This window comes from Triticum urartu, chromosome 1A, assembly GCF_056163025.1.
Source record: "Triticum urartu cultivar PI428250 chromosome 1A, HENAU_Tu73, whole genome shotgun sequence".
In the NCBI taxonomy this organism is placed as follows: Eukaryota; Viridiplantae; Streptophyta; class Magnoliopsida; order Poales; family Poaceae; genus Triticum; species Triticum urartu.
The window spans coordinates 575,144,170-575,163,797 of NC_141873.1; the positions used below are offsets into that span (position 1 = coordinate 575,144,170).

General features: G+C 49.3%; 2 pseudogenes; both read left to right on the forward strand.

The window, feature by feature from the left end:
* Positions 1-4,187: 4,187 nt before the first annotated feature.
* On the forward strand, positions 4,188-5,149 carry LOC125533202 (uncharacterized; annotated as a pseudogene).
* A 2,079-nt stretch (positions 5,150-7,228) lies between these two features.
* On the forward strand, positions 7,229-7,736 carry LOC147992934 (uncharacterized; annotated as a pseudogene).
* The last annotated feature ends 11,892 nt before the right edge of the window (positions 7,737-19,628 follow it).

Below are 19,628 nucleotides of genomic sequence, written 5' to 3' on the forward strand. Positions count from 1 at the left end.
CTAGAGATCGAGTATATTTACTCCTCAGATAGGTGCAAGAGTACATTTTTTACTCTCTCAACCGGATCGGTTTGGGAGATCGGTTACGTGCTGGTTAAAGAAGTAAAATCGAAATTTTACTCAATAGCATTTTAGAATATCGATTAGAGTTGCTCCTAATCAATCATCAATCTATCTTTTTTGGTTCTTTGCGGGGATTCATTCTATCTACCGATAAAGAGAACCGGCCGGATTGAATTGGTTATCTCGGAAACTGCACCTGAAATTCAAAAGCTGATGAAAAGAAGATTGTTGCGGTTTTAGCTCGGCTCAGCAGCACTGTTTGTAACTTGGACCTGGAAGAAGAAGGCTAGCTGAAGCGCACAACGAACTTCCCCCAGGAAAAAGAAAATCAAAAACACTCAGGACTGTACCTGAAAGAAGCCCCTAGCGAAGGCGGCAAGCAATGGCTACGTACGCTAGGAATGCTTGGTTCCATCGTGTCCCCTCCCATGCTTGCTTGCCCAACCTAGCTAGCTTGCTACGTCGACGACGACACACCACATCACCATTCGAGCAGCGGCCAGTCGCCTCGATCGATCTGGCCTTTCAGGTACAGTCCTGACTTGAGTGTGTAAATAAACAGTTTCAGTTATGTTACTCGCCATACAGCTCAGAATGTACAGCTGCTGAATATGAGACTGGACAGCGTACCCATTTCTTCCTCTCAACTGGTGGCCTGAGACGATCGACTATAGATTATAGCTAGCTAAAACCGTCGGCCGTCAGCCAGAGTCTCACGTAATGAGTGCGCTCTAGACGTACTTCTGGTCGACCTGCTAATTAATTCTCTCACCGAAGGTACCCTAAAGGCCGCCATTTCCATTGTCATTGTATTTCCTCCGTGCGTCCATGCCTACCATGCACCTACCTCCAGTCCAGTGGCTGCTCTCCTTTTTTGCCTTTCAGGTCACCACAAGAAACGTGCCACATGCATGCATGCATGCGCACGCGGCGTGAAAGCGTCCGACCTATCCTCACTGTTTTAGGAGATCTACTGTTTCAGCTGGACCCAGTGGATATACTACCTTTTTCTTGACAAAAAACAAAGTGATCTTCTCCGATCAATGGCTTTACGATATTGTCCTTCTCTATATATAATGAGTGCTCGGCCAGACGTCTGTTGCCATTTTATATCCCAACTCGACCCTCACTGAGATTCAGGGGACACATGGAACTGCACTGGCAGTTGGCATATCATTGTTCGTGCTAGGTCACATCCACTACATCTGCATTTAACAAGCGGACATTGCGAAGAGAGCCTTGGCTCAGTGGTTTGGCATGCGGTTGTGCACGCTAACAACCCGAGTTCAATTTCTAAAATTGACAGGTGATGCGCAGGGGTTTTCTCCCATTTATTGAGGATCAAGTTTGGTCTGTGGTGGAACCACTCACCAAAAAATATCTTGATACTCATTTAAAAAATTCTGAGGACCATGTTTATCTTGATACTCATAGTAAAATGGCCGTATGCATCCCTAGTTGGTGCAGAGGCCGGGGAAGTGAAATTCTCCCCCATAAAAAAGGCAGGTCCCCCGTGCCGCTCCCGCGAGCGGCCCGGGCGGAACCCTAGATCGCCGCCGCCGCTCCCTTCCTTCGCTTTCCTTCTCCCTCGCCGCCGGGCAAAGCCCGCGCGTGCGTCGGCGGCGGCGGGGCTCCCTCCCTCCTTGCGAGGCTCCTGGGCGGCGCGGGACGGCCGGCCCTCGCGGCGGCGCTCGGGTCGGCGGCAGGTCGGGTCGCCGGCGGATCTGTGGGGTTCCCCTTTGGTGGCGCTGCGGTGATGGCGGCGGCGAGGCGCGGGCTCCTCCTCCTCCCGATCTGATGGCGCCGCGGTGGCGCCGGCGCTCGGGCGTGCGGCGGGGTCCGCGAGGGTGGTCGGCGCACGACGTCTCCCTCCCCGATCTGATGGCTCCACGGTGGCGCCAGTGCTCGGGCGGCGGTTGGCGTCGACAAGCGGTTGCGGGCGTTGGGATCTCGGCGGCGGTCCGGCGTGTGCAGGCGGCGGCGGTCCCTGTGCGCGGTCGGCAGCTTCGTCTCTGACCCGGACGGCGCGGGGGATGGCGGCGGCCCGGCGTGGCCGGCGATCTGGATGCGGTGGTGCCGGTGACTCGCTGATCTGCCGGTACTCCAGGGTCTGCCTGGTGGTGCTGGTGGTGACGGCGGCCCGTGCATGAGAGTTGGATTCCTTCGAACTGATCTGGGTGAAAACTTTCCTTCGGCTTCTGCTAAGGCCGGCGGTGGCGGCGCTATCTGCGTCGTTCCCTTCTTGAAGGCATCGCCGTGGAGAAGTTCAAGGCCACTCTCTGCTACCTCCGGGGGAAACCCTAAATCGGATGATCGGATGACGGCGGCGCTCTGGTGTCGTTTCTTCCTTGGGGGCGTCATTTTTGGAGGTACACACGTGATCGAGGGACCAGAGGGCGGATTCTTTGGTGGAGCGGTGCTTCATCCTACACACTGATGGCGACGGATCTTGACGGCGTGGCGCAGTGCAGATTTGGAGTTCGCTGTGGGAGGATGGACTCGCGCAGGAGGACGACGCTGTCGGGCGTTGTGGTGGCGTCGATGGCAGAGAGACCTGGCACGGTGCATGCAACAGTACAGCTCTGAAGATGGATTTGTGGCAGGTGGCTGCGGCGGCCTTATACCCGGCAGGCGTCCTGGTTGAGGAGTGCGCCGGACTGGTAGGTGCCCCATACCCGGCAGGCGTCCTGGTTGGGACCTCAGGTCTTAGATGTTTAGATTTGGCTGCGATGTCTGTTTGGTATTAGGCCCAGACTATCTGCGCCCATTCATCAATTGGATAGGTGTAGCGATAGTTGTTGCTTAGACGGTGGCTTTAGTTTTGCTGTTGTATGGTTTTGTAAGGTTTTATGATAATAATTAATAAAGTGGCCGTATGCATCATCCAGATGCAGAGGCCGGGGGTCATCCTCCTTTTCTAAAAAGAATTTAACAAGCGGACGCCTCCAAATGTCTGCGGACACATTCAAACGTGCACGTGGACATCCGGCTGTTCGAACGCCATCCAACGCTCTTTCATTTCTGTCAATAGTCACAAGACATGGCGGGCACCATCCAACAAAGATGAATCCGTGAAGGCGTAGAAGTACTTCTTGCCCGACTTCATCGTATTTGCTTCAAAGTAAACAACAAGAACATCTAAAAATTGCACTATGGCATTTGGCCGGCAACTTGTCAGGTACGGTGTCCACCATGAACGGCGTCAGCAGGGATGGAGGGAACCTGAACGGCGACTGAATCCGTAGGAGTATGACGGCGTATGTCTAAGTCGGGAGGCGGCTATGTTGATCGGCTGACCTCCAGCAATGCCTAGCCGGCTTCAGAAGGGTATGACGATGGTGCTAGTCTCTGGGAGTGTAGATATAGAGTAGAGGAGCAGGGCTGAATTGTGGAAAACATAGACTCGGGATAGGGTTTTTGGTGGGTCAGAGGTGCCGGAGTCCCATGTGGCGGACGTCTAAACTCCCTCGGAACTTCCCTAATCTAGCACTGGGGAGAGAATTTCAGCCGTCCAGACTAAAAGCAACTCTAATGAGGTGACCCATTTTGTTCGCCCGCGTCCGTTTGAATCGGCGCAGACAAAAATAGCGACCCAACGCGCCGACCCAAACGGACGCGCGTCCGTTTTTCGTCCACGGGCGACTCATTCCCGGCCCATTTTCTATTCTGATTTGCGTCGGCGCGGACACGCAACGGACACGCGCTTGCTCGCCTACTCCTGTCTCCGGGCCCGCTCGTCTGTGGCACATTGGCCTTCCCTCCCCCCAGGCAACAAGCAACCCTCGCCCCCGGCTCCTCCGTCACCGATGCCGCCGCCCATTTTGCCGGCGACTCTTCCAGCTGCCGCCGCCTCCACATCCGCCCAGCAACGCCGCCCCTGCCCCCAGTCGCCCGCCGCCGCCGTTTGGACGCCGGGGAGCAAGCTGGTTCCCCGCCGCTATTTCCCCCACGCCCAGCCGTCTCGCCGCCCCAGCCACAGACGACCGACACGCTCGTCGGACACCGTCACCGTCGTCGGACGCCGGCCGGGCAGCTAGCTGGTCTATGGGCGCCCCGTCTCCCCTCGCCGGCCGTCTCCTTCTTCGACGCCCGCAAACTGTTCGACAGTTTGCCAAGGTACGAAAATGGACTCAGCCGACGAGTTCTTTTTCCACAATTTCCTTTGCGACTCCGACGATTCGTCCGACGACGAGGAGGAGATATTGGCTGCTGTGTTGGTCCATCACCACCTCAACAACCAGCGGCCGTTGTTCCGTGGCTCCATTCCGGGCCACCTTCCGGCGTTGAATCGTAACCGGGAGAGCGGGCATTTCCTTCTCTGGAAGGACTACTTTGATACAACAAACCCGTTGTTCAAACATTACAAATTCCGCCGCCGGTTCCGTATGAGTAGGCATGTTTTCAACCGTATTAGAGAGGGAGTGGTCGGCTATGATGACTACTTCGAGTGCAAAGAGGATGCCGTCGGCAAGATTGGTTTCTCCTCTTATCAGAAATGCACTGCCGCCATCCGAATGCTTGCATACGGAGTGCCCGGTGATCTCATTGACGAGTACGTCCGTATGATCGAGTCTACATGCCTAGAGTCCCTGTATAAGTTTTGCAAGGCTGTGATTGCTGTGTTTGGCCCTGAGTACTTGAGAGAGCCGACAGCTGAAGATACAGCCCGTTTGTTGGCGATGAATGCTAGCAGGGGCTTCCCGGGGATGCTTGGCAGCATAGACTGCATGTATTGGGAGTGGAAGAACTGCCCTTCTGCTTGGCAAGGGCAGTATAAGGGACATGTCAGGGCTTGCACTGTCATACTAGAGGCCGTGGCGTCTCAAGATCTCTGGATCTGGCACTCTTTCTTTGGCATGGCTGGATCACACAATGATATCAACGTGCTTCAATGCTCGCCGGTGTTTGCTAGGCTTGCCGAAGGCAACAACCCACCGGTGAACTTTACTGTCAACGGCCACACCTACGACAAAGGGTATTATCTGGGTGACGGTATCTATCCTCAGTGGACCACTATTGTCAAGACAATACCCAACCCTGTCGGAGAGAAAAGAAAAAGATTTGCCCAAGAGCAAGAGAGTGCTAGAAAGGATGTCGAGCGTGCCTTCGGTGTTTTGCAATCTCGATGGGGCATCGTTTGGTATCCTGCTAATACTTGGAGCACGCAGAAACTATGGGAGGTGATGACTGCTTGTGTGATCATGCACAATATGATCGTAGAAGACGAACGCCGGAACGTCTGTACGATCAAGGCTTTCAGTTTCAGGGTGAGAATGTTGTGCCTGAGCATGGAGTAGCGGCAACATTTGAGCAGTTCACTCAGTTTCATGAAGACATGCGTGATTGGGAAACTCACGTGCAATTGCAAAATGATTTGGTTGAGCATATGTGGACTCATGTTGGCAACCAATAGATGTATCTTTTTTATTCGTTTTGCAAAACTATGTGAAACATTTTTATTTTTATTTGGCCTGTAAACTATATTTTTTATTTGGGCGGACTATTTTGTTTGTTAAATTTTCATTTCATCATACGTGAGAATGCAATGTAAAATTGAACGGCCAGCCGGCCACGCCTGCATATATGGGTCGGCGCGTTGGGCGCGCTGCCGACCCATATGAAAAACAGGGCGGACGCCGGACGGGCGGCCGATCCAAACGAACAAAAAGCGGACGAAATCGCCACCCATTTAGGTCGCCCGTTGAAGTTGCTCTAACCCGACCTAAAATAGACGTCCTTGCTGAAGGCCTTAAACGTCCAAACCGAACATATGGAAATTTCGCTGCGTGCCATGACCATGCACGGCGTGCGCCTTGGAGTCCACTGTTCGCCGCTAGCTTTTGTGTGAGATGATCCATCAGACATTTCACCTGTGGTATGTGCGTACCCATTGGTCGTGCATTTGGTGATGGCTCGTACGCTACAGTGTGGGAGGTAGGCACTAGTGTCATCGGTCAAATGTCGCTCGTGCCGACGGCGACAGGGACGGCACGGCCAGCAGCAGTCCAAAAGTGCCAGTACTGTCATCTTGTCACTGAATATTCACTGCTAATGTGCCTATCCTGTCTGATCCAAACAGTGTCCGAAGTGATCCGTCAGACGCTGGTCCGTGGTACCTGCCTGCTCGGTCGTGCACTTGGGGACCAAATTTCGTGTTTTGACTCTTTTTCCATAGAAATTTAGGATCTGATCCTTGTTGAAAAGAATTTTAGGATCTGACCTATTTTCCTACCGCCAGGGATTCTGACGGTAGGGTTAGACATCCTACTGCCGGAACCTGCGGCGGTAGGATACTTATCCACGTCAGCAGCGTTAACGGTCTCCGTCCCACCCTACCGTCGCTGGTCCTGGCGGTAGGCTGTCCGACCCTACCGCTTGGCGGTAGGGTTTAGGGCAGTTATAGCCGTGGGCCGCCCCACCCCTCCCCCTTCCCCCCAACCAGCCGCCCCAAGAACAGAGGAGTTCTTCCTCTCGCCCCCTCTCTCATCTCCTCCACTCCCTTCTCTGATCTTCGTCGTTTGTTCACCGTTTTTGCGGATCGAGATGGCCCCGAAGAAAGCAAAGTAAGCTCCTTCGACCCCTTCAACTAGTTTTAGTTAAATAGCTTCCGATTCGTCGCATTATTTGATTCAAATCACTCCCCTTTTTGCACTAGATTTAATTATTTTGAACCCTAGGATTGATTTAGGTTGATTCTAGATGTTATATTGTGTTAGATATGAACTCTAGTCACTAGTTGGTATGTTTATGTGAAGATGAACCCTAGTTCATATTATTTTGGGAGGATTTTTTTTGGTATGATGCATGTTGGAGGAATTTATTGTGATATGATGATGCATGTTGATATGCTATGATGCAAATAGTGGATATAGTTGGAGAACAAATGTTGAACCCTCAAGATGAACCTAGTTCATAATTTTTTGTGTTAAATAAATTTATGATATGATGAATATTGGAGATATGATGCATGTTGGATGTGGTTGGAGAAATATGATATGGTATGATGCATTTGACCACATGATGAACCCTAGGTTTAGATTTTTTTTCAAGGTGATTAACCTTTGTGTGATGAATCTATATGTTTAGGTACGAAAGCTTGGAGCAAGCACCGCCGACTCCATCACCGCCTGCTCCTCCCACTCCTCTCCAGCACATTCCGTCAGAGATGCCGCTCCCGTACATGTACGAGACCTTCCCCGAGCTGCTACAACCGGTGGGATCTGTCTCAGACGAGGTCCTAGAGGCCACGAGGGCAAAGCGGTGGCACGAGAGGGGCAGAGCGGATCCTTGACGATGTCATGGCTTGGTCGCAGAGCGTGAAGGAGTGAAAGGAAGTGAAGGCAAAGATGAAGGCAAATCCAAGTATCTACCGTGTCCGTCGGGACGCGTGCATTGAAGTTGCGCAGAATTACGCCAACTATCTCCTGAGCAATTTGGGACGGAGAATCTACTTCGAGAGCAATGCGGAGGAAAGAGCCAGGATGCCTCCCCCAAGTGCATCTGCGTTTGATATCATCGACTGGGCAAGGGCGGAGGTGAAAACTCCAGCGGGCAGGGCAAGGTGGGAGTGCTTGAACGGTCGGACGCCGACCAGCGTTCCGCCTCCGCCTGAACCGGTAGATCCGCTGCCGTTTCTGTCTCCACGGCCCAGGCTAACATACGAGGAGCTCTGAAGATGATGATGTCTGCCCGCTCTTCGAACTTATCAGCAAATCGTCCTATTAGTTTGTCTTGTGTCTTTCAATTATGTTCTCGATGAATAATGAAACTATGTGCCTCTTGTAATGCCATTTGTTCATTATCTATTCAGTTTGAACATTAAGTTAACTTCATGCCATTTGTTCTTGTCAATATGAGTATACTTTCATGGTAAAAGAAATGAGTATATACTTTCATGGTACAAGATATTGATTTTAAAAAGAAGCAATCAATTTAACTTGAAACTCATAAAACACATGACCCTCCCGCCACGGACCCTGACGGTAAGGTCACACAACCTACCGCCAGGGCACTTCGATATTTCGTTACGGAAACTTTCCAAGGCAAAAACCCAGCAACCACCTACCGCCAGGGGTTCTGGCGGTAGGGTTAGACAGGCTACCGCCAGGGCCCCTAGCGGTAGGGTACTTATCCATGTCAGCTCGGGTAAACGGTTGCCGTTCCCCTCCGTCGCACCCTGCCGCCAGGTGCCCTGACGGTAGGATGTCTAACCCTACCGCCAGAACCCCTGACAATAGCGAACAGGTTAGATCCCGAAATTCTTTCCAATAGAGGTTAGATCCTGAATTTCTATGCAAAAAGGATCAAAACACGAAATTTAGCCGCATTTGGGCACGACTCGTACACGACAGGGCGAGAGTTCCTACTAATGTGTTTGTTGCTGCTCCCTACCGTATACGTTCTGCAACGGCAATGTACCCAGCCGTCCCACCGACCACGCCAGGGACGGCACCTACTGTAACAAAAATAGTACTGTCGAATTGAATTGATCGTGTGTCTAAAAAAACAGGTGTATTACTACCCCTACAGTTTATTATTGCTTTTAGTATTTTTTGTCAAATTTTAACCATAAATTTAATTAACAAAATATTAATACAGGTCATAAAAAATAGTATCATTGAAAACTATGTTCAAATACAAATCCAACGATACAATTTTTTATGAAGAGCTTTAACAATTCTGTCAGTTGAATCTATGACTAATTTTTTACACAAAATACAAAGAGGACCATTAAATCAGAACGGAGTTAGAGTTTTACAATGTCCTCCTCCCTCTGATAGCAGTTCTTCCAAAGAGGAGGGCTTAATCAATCAATCATCAATCGATCTGCCCGAGAAAGAGAACCGGCTCGGAGAAGGTGCACCTGAAATTCAAAAGCTGGTGGAAAGTAACCTTCCTATGAAATTGATCTGATCGTGTCTCTGAAACTTCAGGTACGAGACAGAAGAAACAGGCCGCTGCTAGTCCGCTACACGCGTGCTGCAGACGCCGATGTGTCCACCATGACCATGTCACCGGCAGTCAGCAGGTAGTAACAGCTTAATCAAACATCAATCTGTGTACCCGATAAAGAGAACCGGCCGGATTGAATTGGTTACCTCGGGTGCTGCACCTGAAATTCAGAAAGCTGATGAAAAGAAGACGATGCATGGCGGTTTTGACTCGGCTCAGCAGCACGGTCTGTCTGTAAGTTTTTTTTTTGGAGGGAAACAGCAGGACTTTGCTGCGTATTTTTATTGATTTTCAAATAAATGATACAAAAGGTCTTTGCAAGAGAAAAGGAGCTATACAGAAAAAGCACAACCTAGGAAAACAAGGAAAACAAAGAGAAAATACAACAGCAACAGCAGGTCTGTCTGTAAGTGGGACTGGAAGAAGAAGCCTACTAGCTGGCTGGCTAGGTGAAGCACACAGCGAACCCCAGAAAAATGAAAAGCACTCAGTACTGTACCTGAAAGAAGCTGTAGCGAAGGCGCGAAGCAATGGCTACGTACGCTAGCAATGCTTGGTTCCATCGTGTCCCCTCCCCTCCCATGCTTGCCCAACCTAGCTAGCTAGCTACGTCGACGACGACACACCGCATCGCCATTCCAGCAGCGGCCGGTCGCCTCGTTCATTCGATCTGACCTTTCAGGTACAGTCCAGAGTGTGTAAATAAACAGTTTCAGTTATGTAGCTTCTCGCCATATATAGGGGCTGTTTGGTTTATGACTAACTTTGCCAAAGATTGCCACATTTAAGGTTAGGCAAATTTGATCAACTTAGGTGAGTGTTTGGTTCAAGCCACACTTGGGCCCCACATGGCATACACACATAAAATATGGCAAGATTCCCTTAGGCTTCCGGACTTGTGGCTCTCATTTTGATAAACTAACCTTAGGCAAGTTTGATAAAAATTTGTGACAAAGTATGACAATGCTAGTCATAGAACCAAACAACCCCATACAGTTTCAGCTTTGGATGTACGCCCGGCCGACCTGTTAATCTCACACAGTCAGACTTACTATATGTAGTATCGCGCACTCACCCTGAAGGCCGCCACTTCCATTGACATTGCTTGTTAAACAGTCTGCTGACAGGCAGAGTCTCAGCCCCTCAGGTAATGAGCGCGTGCTAATTAATTCTCTCACGCCCGCACCTGAAGGCCGCCATTTCCATTGTCATTGTATTTCCCTGCCTCCGTGCGTCCATGCCTACCATGCACCTACCTCCAGTCCAGTGGCTGCTCTCCTTTTTTGCCTTTCAGGTACGTTTGCACCACACGAAACGTGCCACGCTGTGTGAAAGCATCCGACCTGACCCTCAAAAAAAAAAGCGTCCGACCTAATAGTTCATTCATTAATCAATCAAGCAACATTTCCTTACTGTTTTAGGAGATCTAGTGTTTTAGCTGGACCCAGTGGATATACTACCTTTTTCTTGACAAAAAACAAAATGATCTTCTCCGATCAATGGCTTACGGTATTGTCCCTCTCTGCACAATGAGTGCTTGGCCAGACGTCTGTTGTCATTGAGCTTCTGGGACACATAGAGCTCCACTCGGCAGTTGGCATCATTGTTCATGCTAGGACAGGTTACCTCCACTACATTAGGGCATCTCCAACGGCATTTATCAAACCGGTGCCTCAAAATGTCCACAAACAGTTCAAACGTGTATGTGGACATCCGGCCAGGCGAACGTATCCTACGCCATCTCTCAACAAGACCTCTTTGTTTTTTTTCTAAAGTCCCAAAACAGAGCGGACACCGTGCAACGGTACCATGCATCCGACGAAGACGAACCCATGAAGGCGTAGAAGTACTTCTCGTCCGAATCAATCATAATTGCCTTAAAACAGATAATGAGCAAGTATAAAAATTGCAATATGGCATTTGACCGCACACGTATTAGGCACGGTGTCTGCTATGGACGACGTTAGCAGGGATGGAGGGTACCTAAGTGTCGACTAAATCCACATGAGCATGGTGTGGCCTAAGCGGAGAGGCAATTGGGTGAATCAGCAGAGGTCTAAATGCGGCCGAGATGCGGCCGTGCGTTGGCGCACGACCGGCGCATCCACAAATCCAGCAGGACACGGTCCCATTGCCACCCCTAAACGGACGAAACGGACGTCCATTCGGGGTCGTGCGTTGGAGTTGTCCAAACAAGGCTTGGCCGGTGTCCGAAGGGTACCTGGGCGACGACTCGATTCGGAGGAGTATGGTGGGGCATATGCCTAAGTGGAGTGGTGGTTGGGTGGACCGGTGGATGTCCGCCAAGGCCTTGTCGACATCCGAAGGACACCTGAGTGACGACTGGATCCAGAGGAGTATGGTTGGATCGGCGGAGGTCCAACAAGGCATGGACGACGTCCGTGGGAGGAAGGCTGGATTGTGAGAGAACGCGGACTTCATATGTTTTTTTAAGATCCAAAAATTGTAGCTTTCACTGAGTGGGCGCCCGGCACAACACTACCCTAACTCATCTTGCCTTTCAAGAGTGAAATGTTCCTGCATAGTCATACCTTCCCTACCATATTTATAGGTTTTGCATACCAATTTGGGATGAAATGAAGAATAACCTTCGTGTATACATGACACCATGGCATGGATTTCAGCGGGTAAGACGCCCCGCTCCCTCCACACGCCACTCAAATTATAGAGTGACTTGACCTCATTAATCAATTGAAGTTTCCAAAAACTACCATCATGAAATCTCCGGCGAAAAGTGAAGTTAAGATTACTTCCAGATTCGATTCCATCCATTTTTGTTAAGGCAATTCTGACTTGGAAGGACGCATATGAAAAAACAATGTTCTGATCAAGTGATCATGGAAATAGAGGAAACAGAAACATTCATCAGCATGGGTTTTATCTCGCTATTAGGTTCCCAAATGGGATCTCTAAAGCCTTTGCCCCCCGCTAGGCGCCAAAGCTCCATGCTTCTTCTGATAGCTGCGGTGACTTCTGCGCAGCAAGGGATCTTCAGACGGGAAATACAGTTGTTCCTCTCCATCCAAATTTCCCATGACACCAGGATGATCAAAGAGCGCACGCCTGCCCTGTGCTCCCGCTGTGCCGTCCTGATAATGTCGTTGGCGATCATCATGGAGTTGCCCTGATTGGCAAACTGTCCGGCCATGGAGTTGCAGCCGTGCCAGGTAGCCACATTGTCCCAGATTGCTCTTGAAAACGAGCAGTCCCAGAATAAGTGCGCTGATGAGTCGAGGCTTCTGACACATATCATACGGGGTTTTGGGGTGAGACGAGGATGAGACCCAGACAGGGGTCAGGCGAAGAGGATTTCAGACTTTCAAAGTACTTCCTCTGTTTGGAAATACTTGTCCTAGAAATGGTTGTATCTGAACTTGTTTTAGTTCTAGATACAACCATTTCCAAAACAACTATTTCCGAACGGAGAGAGTAGAAGTCTACGGCGAAGGCCTAAAAATGTCCGGAGCGGACACATAGGAAGGATTAGGTGAGCCGCGTTGGAGATGCCCTTGCTAGTTTTTACACCTAACGCTTTGCGTTTGTGAATTTCACTGCGTGTCATGACAGACCATGCACGGCGTGAGCCCTTCAGTTCACTGCTCGCCACCAGCTGTTGCATGAAACGATCCATCAGACATTTTATCCGTGGTACGTGCGTCGTGCGTGGCCATCGGTCGTGCAATTGGTCATGGCTCGCACGCTACAGAGTGGGAGGCAGGTACCGGTGTCATCAGTCACAATATCTGTACCCGTCGTTCGTACTGACCATGACAGGGACGGCACGGCCAGAAGCAGTCCGAAGATCATACTGCCTCTGAATATTCACTGCCACTGCCAGTATGTACTCCCATCAACGCCATCCTGCCTGAACCAAGCTAGCTGGTGAACAATCCCTTCCTCGCCAAGTTAACACTATAGCAACGCACAGAAAAACACTATAGCAACGCAGTGTATGAAGTGATCCGTTAGACGCCGGTCCGTCGTACGTGTCTGCCTTGGTCGTGCACTTGGTCACAACTACTACTAAGGCCAACTCCACCGCACGACCCTAAATCTATACTTATTTTATCCGAATTTTGTCTGTATAAAGTAGAAATAGAGAGAAGAAACGGCGGACAGGGGCCGCACAAACTCGCTGCACCCAACGCTGCTACCCTAAATCTATATCCAATTTGTTCGGATTTTGTCCGTATGATGGGCCAGGTATAGAAAAGAAGAGAGTGACAGGTGGGGTCGAGGCGGACACAGACGGACGACAAGGACGCGAAGACGTCCGCTTTAGCCCCAAACCGAGAGCAACTTTGGTCTAGAAATGGGGCAAAAGCGGACACAGACCGGACGAAACGTCCGTATACTCCCATGCGTTGGGTCGTTCGGTTTGTCCGTTTTATCCCAAACGGACACAAACGAAGGATTTGGGGTAGAAATGGGTCACACACTGGAGTTGGCCTAACAGCAGGGTGCTGCTCCCTGCCGTATACGTTGTGCAACGGCAATCAGCTATGTGTACCTAGCCGTCCTACAGACCACGACAGGGACGGCACGAGACCAACGCCAGCACCGCAGCACGATCGTGTGTCTCTGAACCTTCACGTACGAGATCAAATTGATCGGGTGTACTATGTACTATTATACGGAGTACTAGTTTTGCATTGCATTGTCCACCATGTCACTGCAGGGGCCTCTCACGTGGCAAATACACCAGCAGATAACAATAGCTTAATCAATCAATCATCAATCCATCTGCCCGATAAAGAGAACCGCCGGCCGGGTTGAACCGGCTCGGAAGGTGCACCTGAAATTCAAAAGCTGATGGAAACTTGGAAAGAAACCTTCCTATCCTACAACGACTGACCGGCCGGCCTTGATTGTGCAGCCCCAAATGATTGCGGTTTTGACTCGCCCCAGCAGCACTGTTGGTAACTTGGACCCGGAGGAAGAAGAAGCCTAGCTATGTCTGGCTAGGTGAAGCTAGGAGTAGCACACAGCGAACGAACCCCAAGAAAAGAAAAGCCGTAGAAAGTGTGAAACATGGACTTGGACTCATCGAGTGCATGCAATGCAACACCGCAACAGTTCTCCGCAGTCTTTTCTCCTCCTGGGTACATGAAGCTAGGAGTATAGTGTGCAGTATATTCACTGCAGACTCATCGAGTGCAGCAGTTTCTGCAAATCCACTCGATTGCTGGCCCTGGCTGGCTGCTGAACAATCCCTTCGTCGCCTAGAGAATTGCATTGGCGCTTTCTCCGCCAACGAGGAAACAAGACTCCTTTTCATTATCACAAATTTCTCGCCCCGTTCTTCTACGAAGCGTCCGGTTTTTGGCTTGCATATTGGTCCTGGGCCATGGGTTGGTCCTTTTCTAATGGTCCGTTCATAGTAATCGCAGCACTGTCGGACTGCACCAACAAGGCAACAACTGATCTGGTAGTGGAAATTGACGTGGACGGTCTGGAGGTGTGATTTTCCTTTGGCCAAAAGGACATTTTAAAAAAAATGAGACAAAAAACTGCTTCAACAGCAAACCAGTAGATGATCCTGATCAATTTAATTTGGTCCTGACCAAAAAAATTGATGTCCGAGTCCAATATTTTGGTCATATGTGGCAATCGGTTTATGCTTTACCTATAAAGCGTGGCATATGACTGTTTCGAGGTCGACCAAAAATATAACCAACAGTCGTTCCTGCTCGAAAATGAAACTATTTCCTGCTGACCTAGCTCATCCCACCTCGGATTGTCCGTTTTCTGCTGTTGGACGTCACCGCCGCCACTCTGTTGGCTGCTTCAGCTCCGCCACCACCCTGACGTCCGATCCAGCCGGTTGAGATGACCACCACAATCCCCACGATCGTTGCGGAAGCTTGGGGCGCATCCACCCGTTGCCGCCGACTTTGGCCATTCGCCTGTCAGTCCATCGGCCGCCTCCAGTCCCCTTGTGTAAGGACTATTTATCCCTAAGTATTTTGATAATTGATGACAACGCATTTGCGGATTAATCGTGTGTCATGAGTATTTCAGACACTTCTTTGCTAGGCACAAGACGATTGGGTGCCCCTCGAAGACTGACGAAGACGGTGTCTTTTCTATATTTCTTTTTGGTGGATTTGAGTCGTAGGAAAGCCGTACTATTAAGAGGGGGTCCGCGTTGGAAAGGTTTGGATGGAATCATCACGTACACGTCTCCTTTTTATCCCCTCCTTCTTCCTTGGAGCTTCCTCCGTTTTCCTGCCTCCTGTGACTGACTGCTGTTGTGGTTATGGTAGTAATGCTCCTGGATCAACGGTAGTACCGCGCGGTGGCGCGGTAGTACCGCTGGTGCCCACGGTAGTACTGCTCCCCTGGAGCTGCACTACCGCTGCCCACCAGGCTAGTGCCGCCCCTTCGCGGTAGTAGGAGCGGATGTAATTTTTTTACATCTGCACCTGCCGCGGTAGTACCGCTTTCGGCGTGCGGTAGTACCGCGCTATGCACCGCCCCTCGGCAGTACTACTGTGTCGGGTTTTTGCTACTTCCATTTTTTTTTGCGAAACTAGGCTCGGAAGTTTCCCTTCCCCCGGCTGGGACTTTTGCCTTGCGGTAGTACTGCATGGGGGGCGCGTAGTGTTGGGGATCGTAGCAGGAATTTAAAATTTTCTACGCATCACCAAGATCAATCTATGGAGTAATCTAGCAACGAGGGGAAGGAGAGTGCATCTACATACCCTTGTAGATCGCTAAGCGGAAGCGTTGCAAGAACGCGGATGAAGGAGTCGTACCCGCAGCGATTCAGATCGCGGTTGATTCCGATCTAGCGCTGAACGGACGGCGCCTCCGCGTTCAACACACGTACAGCCCGGTGACGTCTCCTACACCTTGATCCAGCAAGGGGAGAAGGAGAGGTTGGGGAAGACTCCGTCCAGCAGCAGCACGACGGCGTGGTGGTGGTGGAGGAGCGTGGTACTCCAGCAAGGCTTCGCCAAGCACCGCAAGAGACGAGGAGGGAGAGGGGTAGGGCTGGTTTGCCCCTTCCCTTTGGCCCATGAGGCCCTCCAACACTTGCCGGGGCTCCCGAAACACCTTTCGGTCATATGCTAGCCATAGCCTGGTACCCCCGGAACACTTCCGGACTCCAATACCCTTCGTCCAATATATCGATCTTCACCGCCAGACCATTCTAGAACTCCTCGTGACATCCGGAATCTCATCCGGGACTCCGAACTATCTTCGGTAACCACATACTATTTCCCATAACAACTCTAGCGTCACCGAACCTTAAGTGTGTAGACCCTACGGGCTCGGGAGTCATGCAGACATGGACGAGACAACTCTCCGGTCAATAACCAACAGCGGGATCTGGATACCCATGTTGGCTCCCACATGCTCCACGATGATCTCATCGGATGAACCACGATGTCAAGGATTCAATCAATCCCGTATACAATTCCCTTTGTCTATCGGTACGATACTTGCCCGAGATTCGATCGTTGGTATCCCGATACCTTGTTCAATCTCGTTACCGGCAAGTCTCTTTAGTCGTTCCGTAACACATCATCCCGTGATCAACTCCTTGGTCACATTGTGCACATTATGATGATGTCCTACCGAGTGGGCCCAGAGATACCTCTCCGTTACATGGAGTGACAAATCCCAGTCTCGATTCGTGCCAACCCAACAGACACTTTCGGAGATACCTGTAGTGTACCTTTATAGCCACCCAGTTACGTTGTGACGTTTGGCACACCCAAAGTATTCCTACGGTATCCGGGAGTTGCACAATCTCATGGTCTAAGTTAATGATACTTGACATTAGAAAAGCTTTAGCATGCGAACTACACGATCTTGTGCTATGCTTAGGATTGGGTCTTGTCCATCACATCATTCTTCTAATGATGTGATCCCGTTATCAATGACATCCAATGTCCATGGTCAGGAAACCGTAACCATCTATTGATCAACGAGCTAGTCAACTAGAGGCTTACTAGGGACATGGTGTTGTCTATGTATCCACACATGTATCTGAGTTTCCTATCAATGCAATTCTAGCATGGATAATAAACGATTATCATGAACAAGGAAATATAATAATAACCAATTTATTATTGCCTCTAGGGCATATTTCCAACAGTCTCCCACTTGCACTAGAGTCAATAATCTAGTTCACATCGCCATGTGATTAACACTCACAGGTCACATCGCCATGTGACCAACATCCAAGAGTCTACTAGACTCAATGATCTAGTTCACATCACTATGTGATAAACACTCAAAGAGTTCTGGGTTTGATCATGTTATGCTTGTGAGAGAGGTTGTAGTCAACGGGTCTCGCCATATTCAGATCCCTATGTACTTCGCAAAACTTTGTGTCATATCATAGATGATGCTACCACGTTCCACTTGGAGCTATTCCAAATTGTTGCTCCATTATACGTATCCGGTATCTCTACTCAGAGCTATCCGGATAGGTGTTAAGCTTGCATCGACGTAACTCTTTATGTCGAACTCTTTATCACCTCCATAACCGAGAAACATTTCCTTATTCCTTTAAGGACAATTTTGACCGCTATCTGGTGATCCATTCCTAGATCACCTTTGTATCCTCTTGTCAGACATGTGGCAAGGCACACATCAGGTGCGGTACTCAGCATGGCATACCGTATAGAGCCTATGACAAGAGCATAGGGGACGACCTTCGTCCTTCCTCTTTCTTCTGTCGTGGTCAATCTTTGAGTCTTACTCAACTTCACACCTTACAACTCAGGTAAGAACCCCTTCTTTGACTGATCTATTTTGAACTCCTTCAAAAACATGTCAAGGTGTATGTTCTTTGAAAGTATCATCAGGCGTCCTGATCTATCTCTATAGATCTTGATGCCCAGTATGTAAGCAGCTTTATCCAGGTCTTCCTTTGAAAAAAAATACTCTTCAAACAACCATTTATGCTTTCCAGAAATTCTACATTATTTCGGATCAACAATATGTCATCCACATATACTTATCAGAAATGTTGTAGTGCTCCCACTCACTTTCTTGTAAATACAAGTTTCTAGCAAACATTGTATAAACCTAAAAGCTTTGATCACTCCATCAAAGCATATATTCCGATTCCGAGATGCTTGCTCTAGTCCATAGAAGGATCGCTGGAGCCAGCATACCTTTTAGCATCCTTAGGATCGACAAAACCTTTTATTGTATCACATACAACTTTTTCTTACGAAAACTGGTAAGAAAACTTGTTTTGACATCCATCTGTCAGATTTCATAATCGAAAAACACGGCTAATGCTAACATGATTCCGACGGACTTAAGCATCGCTCCGGGTGAGAAATTCTCATCGTAGTCAACTCCTTGAACTTGTGAAAAGACTCTTTACCACAAGTCGAGCTTCATAGAAGGTAACATTACCGCCCACGTCCGTCTTCTTCTTAAAGATCCGTTTATCTCGATGGCTTGTCGATCAACGGGCAAGTCCACCAAAGTCCATACATGGATCCTATCTCGGATTTCATGGCTTCTAACCATTTGTCGGAATACGGGCCCACCATCGCTTGTCCATAGCTCGTAGGTTCATTGTTGTCTAACAACATGATATCTAAGACAGGATTACCGTACCACTTACGAGTAGTACATATCCTTGTCGACCTACGAGGTTCGATAGCAACTTGATCCGAAGCTTCATGATCACTATCATTAACTTCCTATTCAACAAACGTAGGCGCCACAGAAAACATCTTTCTGTGTTGCATCACTCTCTGGTTGAAGTAAATGTTCGACAACCTCATCAAGTTCTATCTTCCTCCCACTCAATTCTTTCGAGAGAAACTCCTTCTCGAGAAAGGACCCGTTCTTAGCGACAAACAATTTTCCCTCGGATCTGAGATAGAAGGTGTACCCAACTGTCACCTTTGGGTATCCTATGAAGATGTGTTTGTCCGCTTTGGGTTCGAGCTTCTCCGGCTGAAGCATTAAGCATCGCAGCCCCAAACATTAAGAAACGACAACTTTGGTTTCTTGCCAAACCAATGTTCATACGACGCCGTCTCAACGGACTTAGATGGTGTCCTATCTAAAGTGAATGCAGCTGTCTCTAACGCATAACCTCAAAATGAAAACGGTAGATTGATAAGAGACATCATAGATCGCACCATATCTCATAAGTTTCGATTACGACGTCCGGACACACCATAACCCAGTGGTGTTCCAGGTGGCTTCAACTGTGAAACAATTCCACAATGTCTTAAATGTTTGCCAAACTCATAACTCAGATATTCTCATTGATCAGATCGTAGGAATTTGATCTTCTTGTTATGATGATTCTTAACTTCACTCTGAAATCGCTTGAACTTTTCAAACGTTTCAGACTTGTGCTTCATTAAGTAAATATACCTATATCTACTCAAATCGTCAGTGAAAATGAGAAAATAGCGATATCCACCGCACGCTTCAATTCTCATTGGATCACACGCATCAGCATGCATGACTTCCAACAAGTCACTTGCCCGTTTCATTGTACCTGAAAGCGGGGTCTTAGTCATCCTGCCCATGAGGCATGGCTCGCATGTGTCAAGCGATTCAAAATCAAGTGACTCCAAACATCCATCGACATGGAGTTT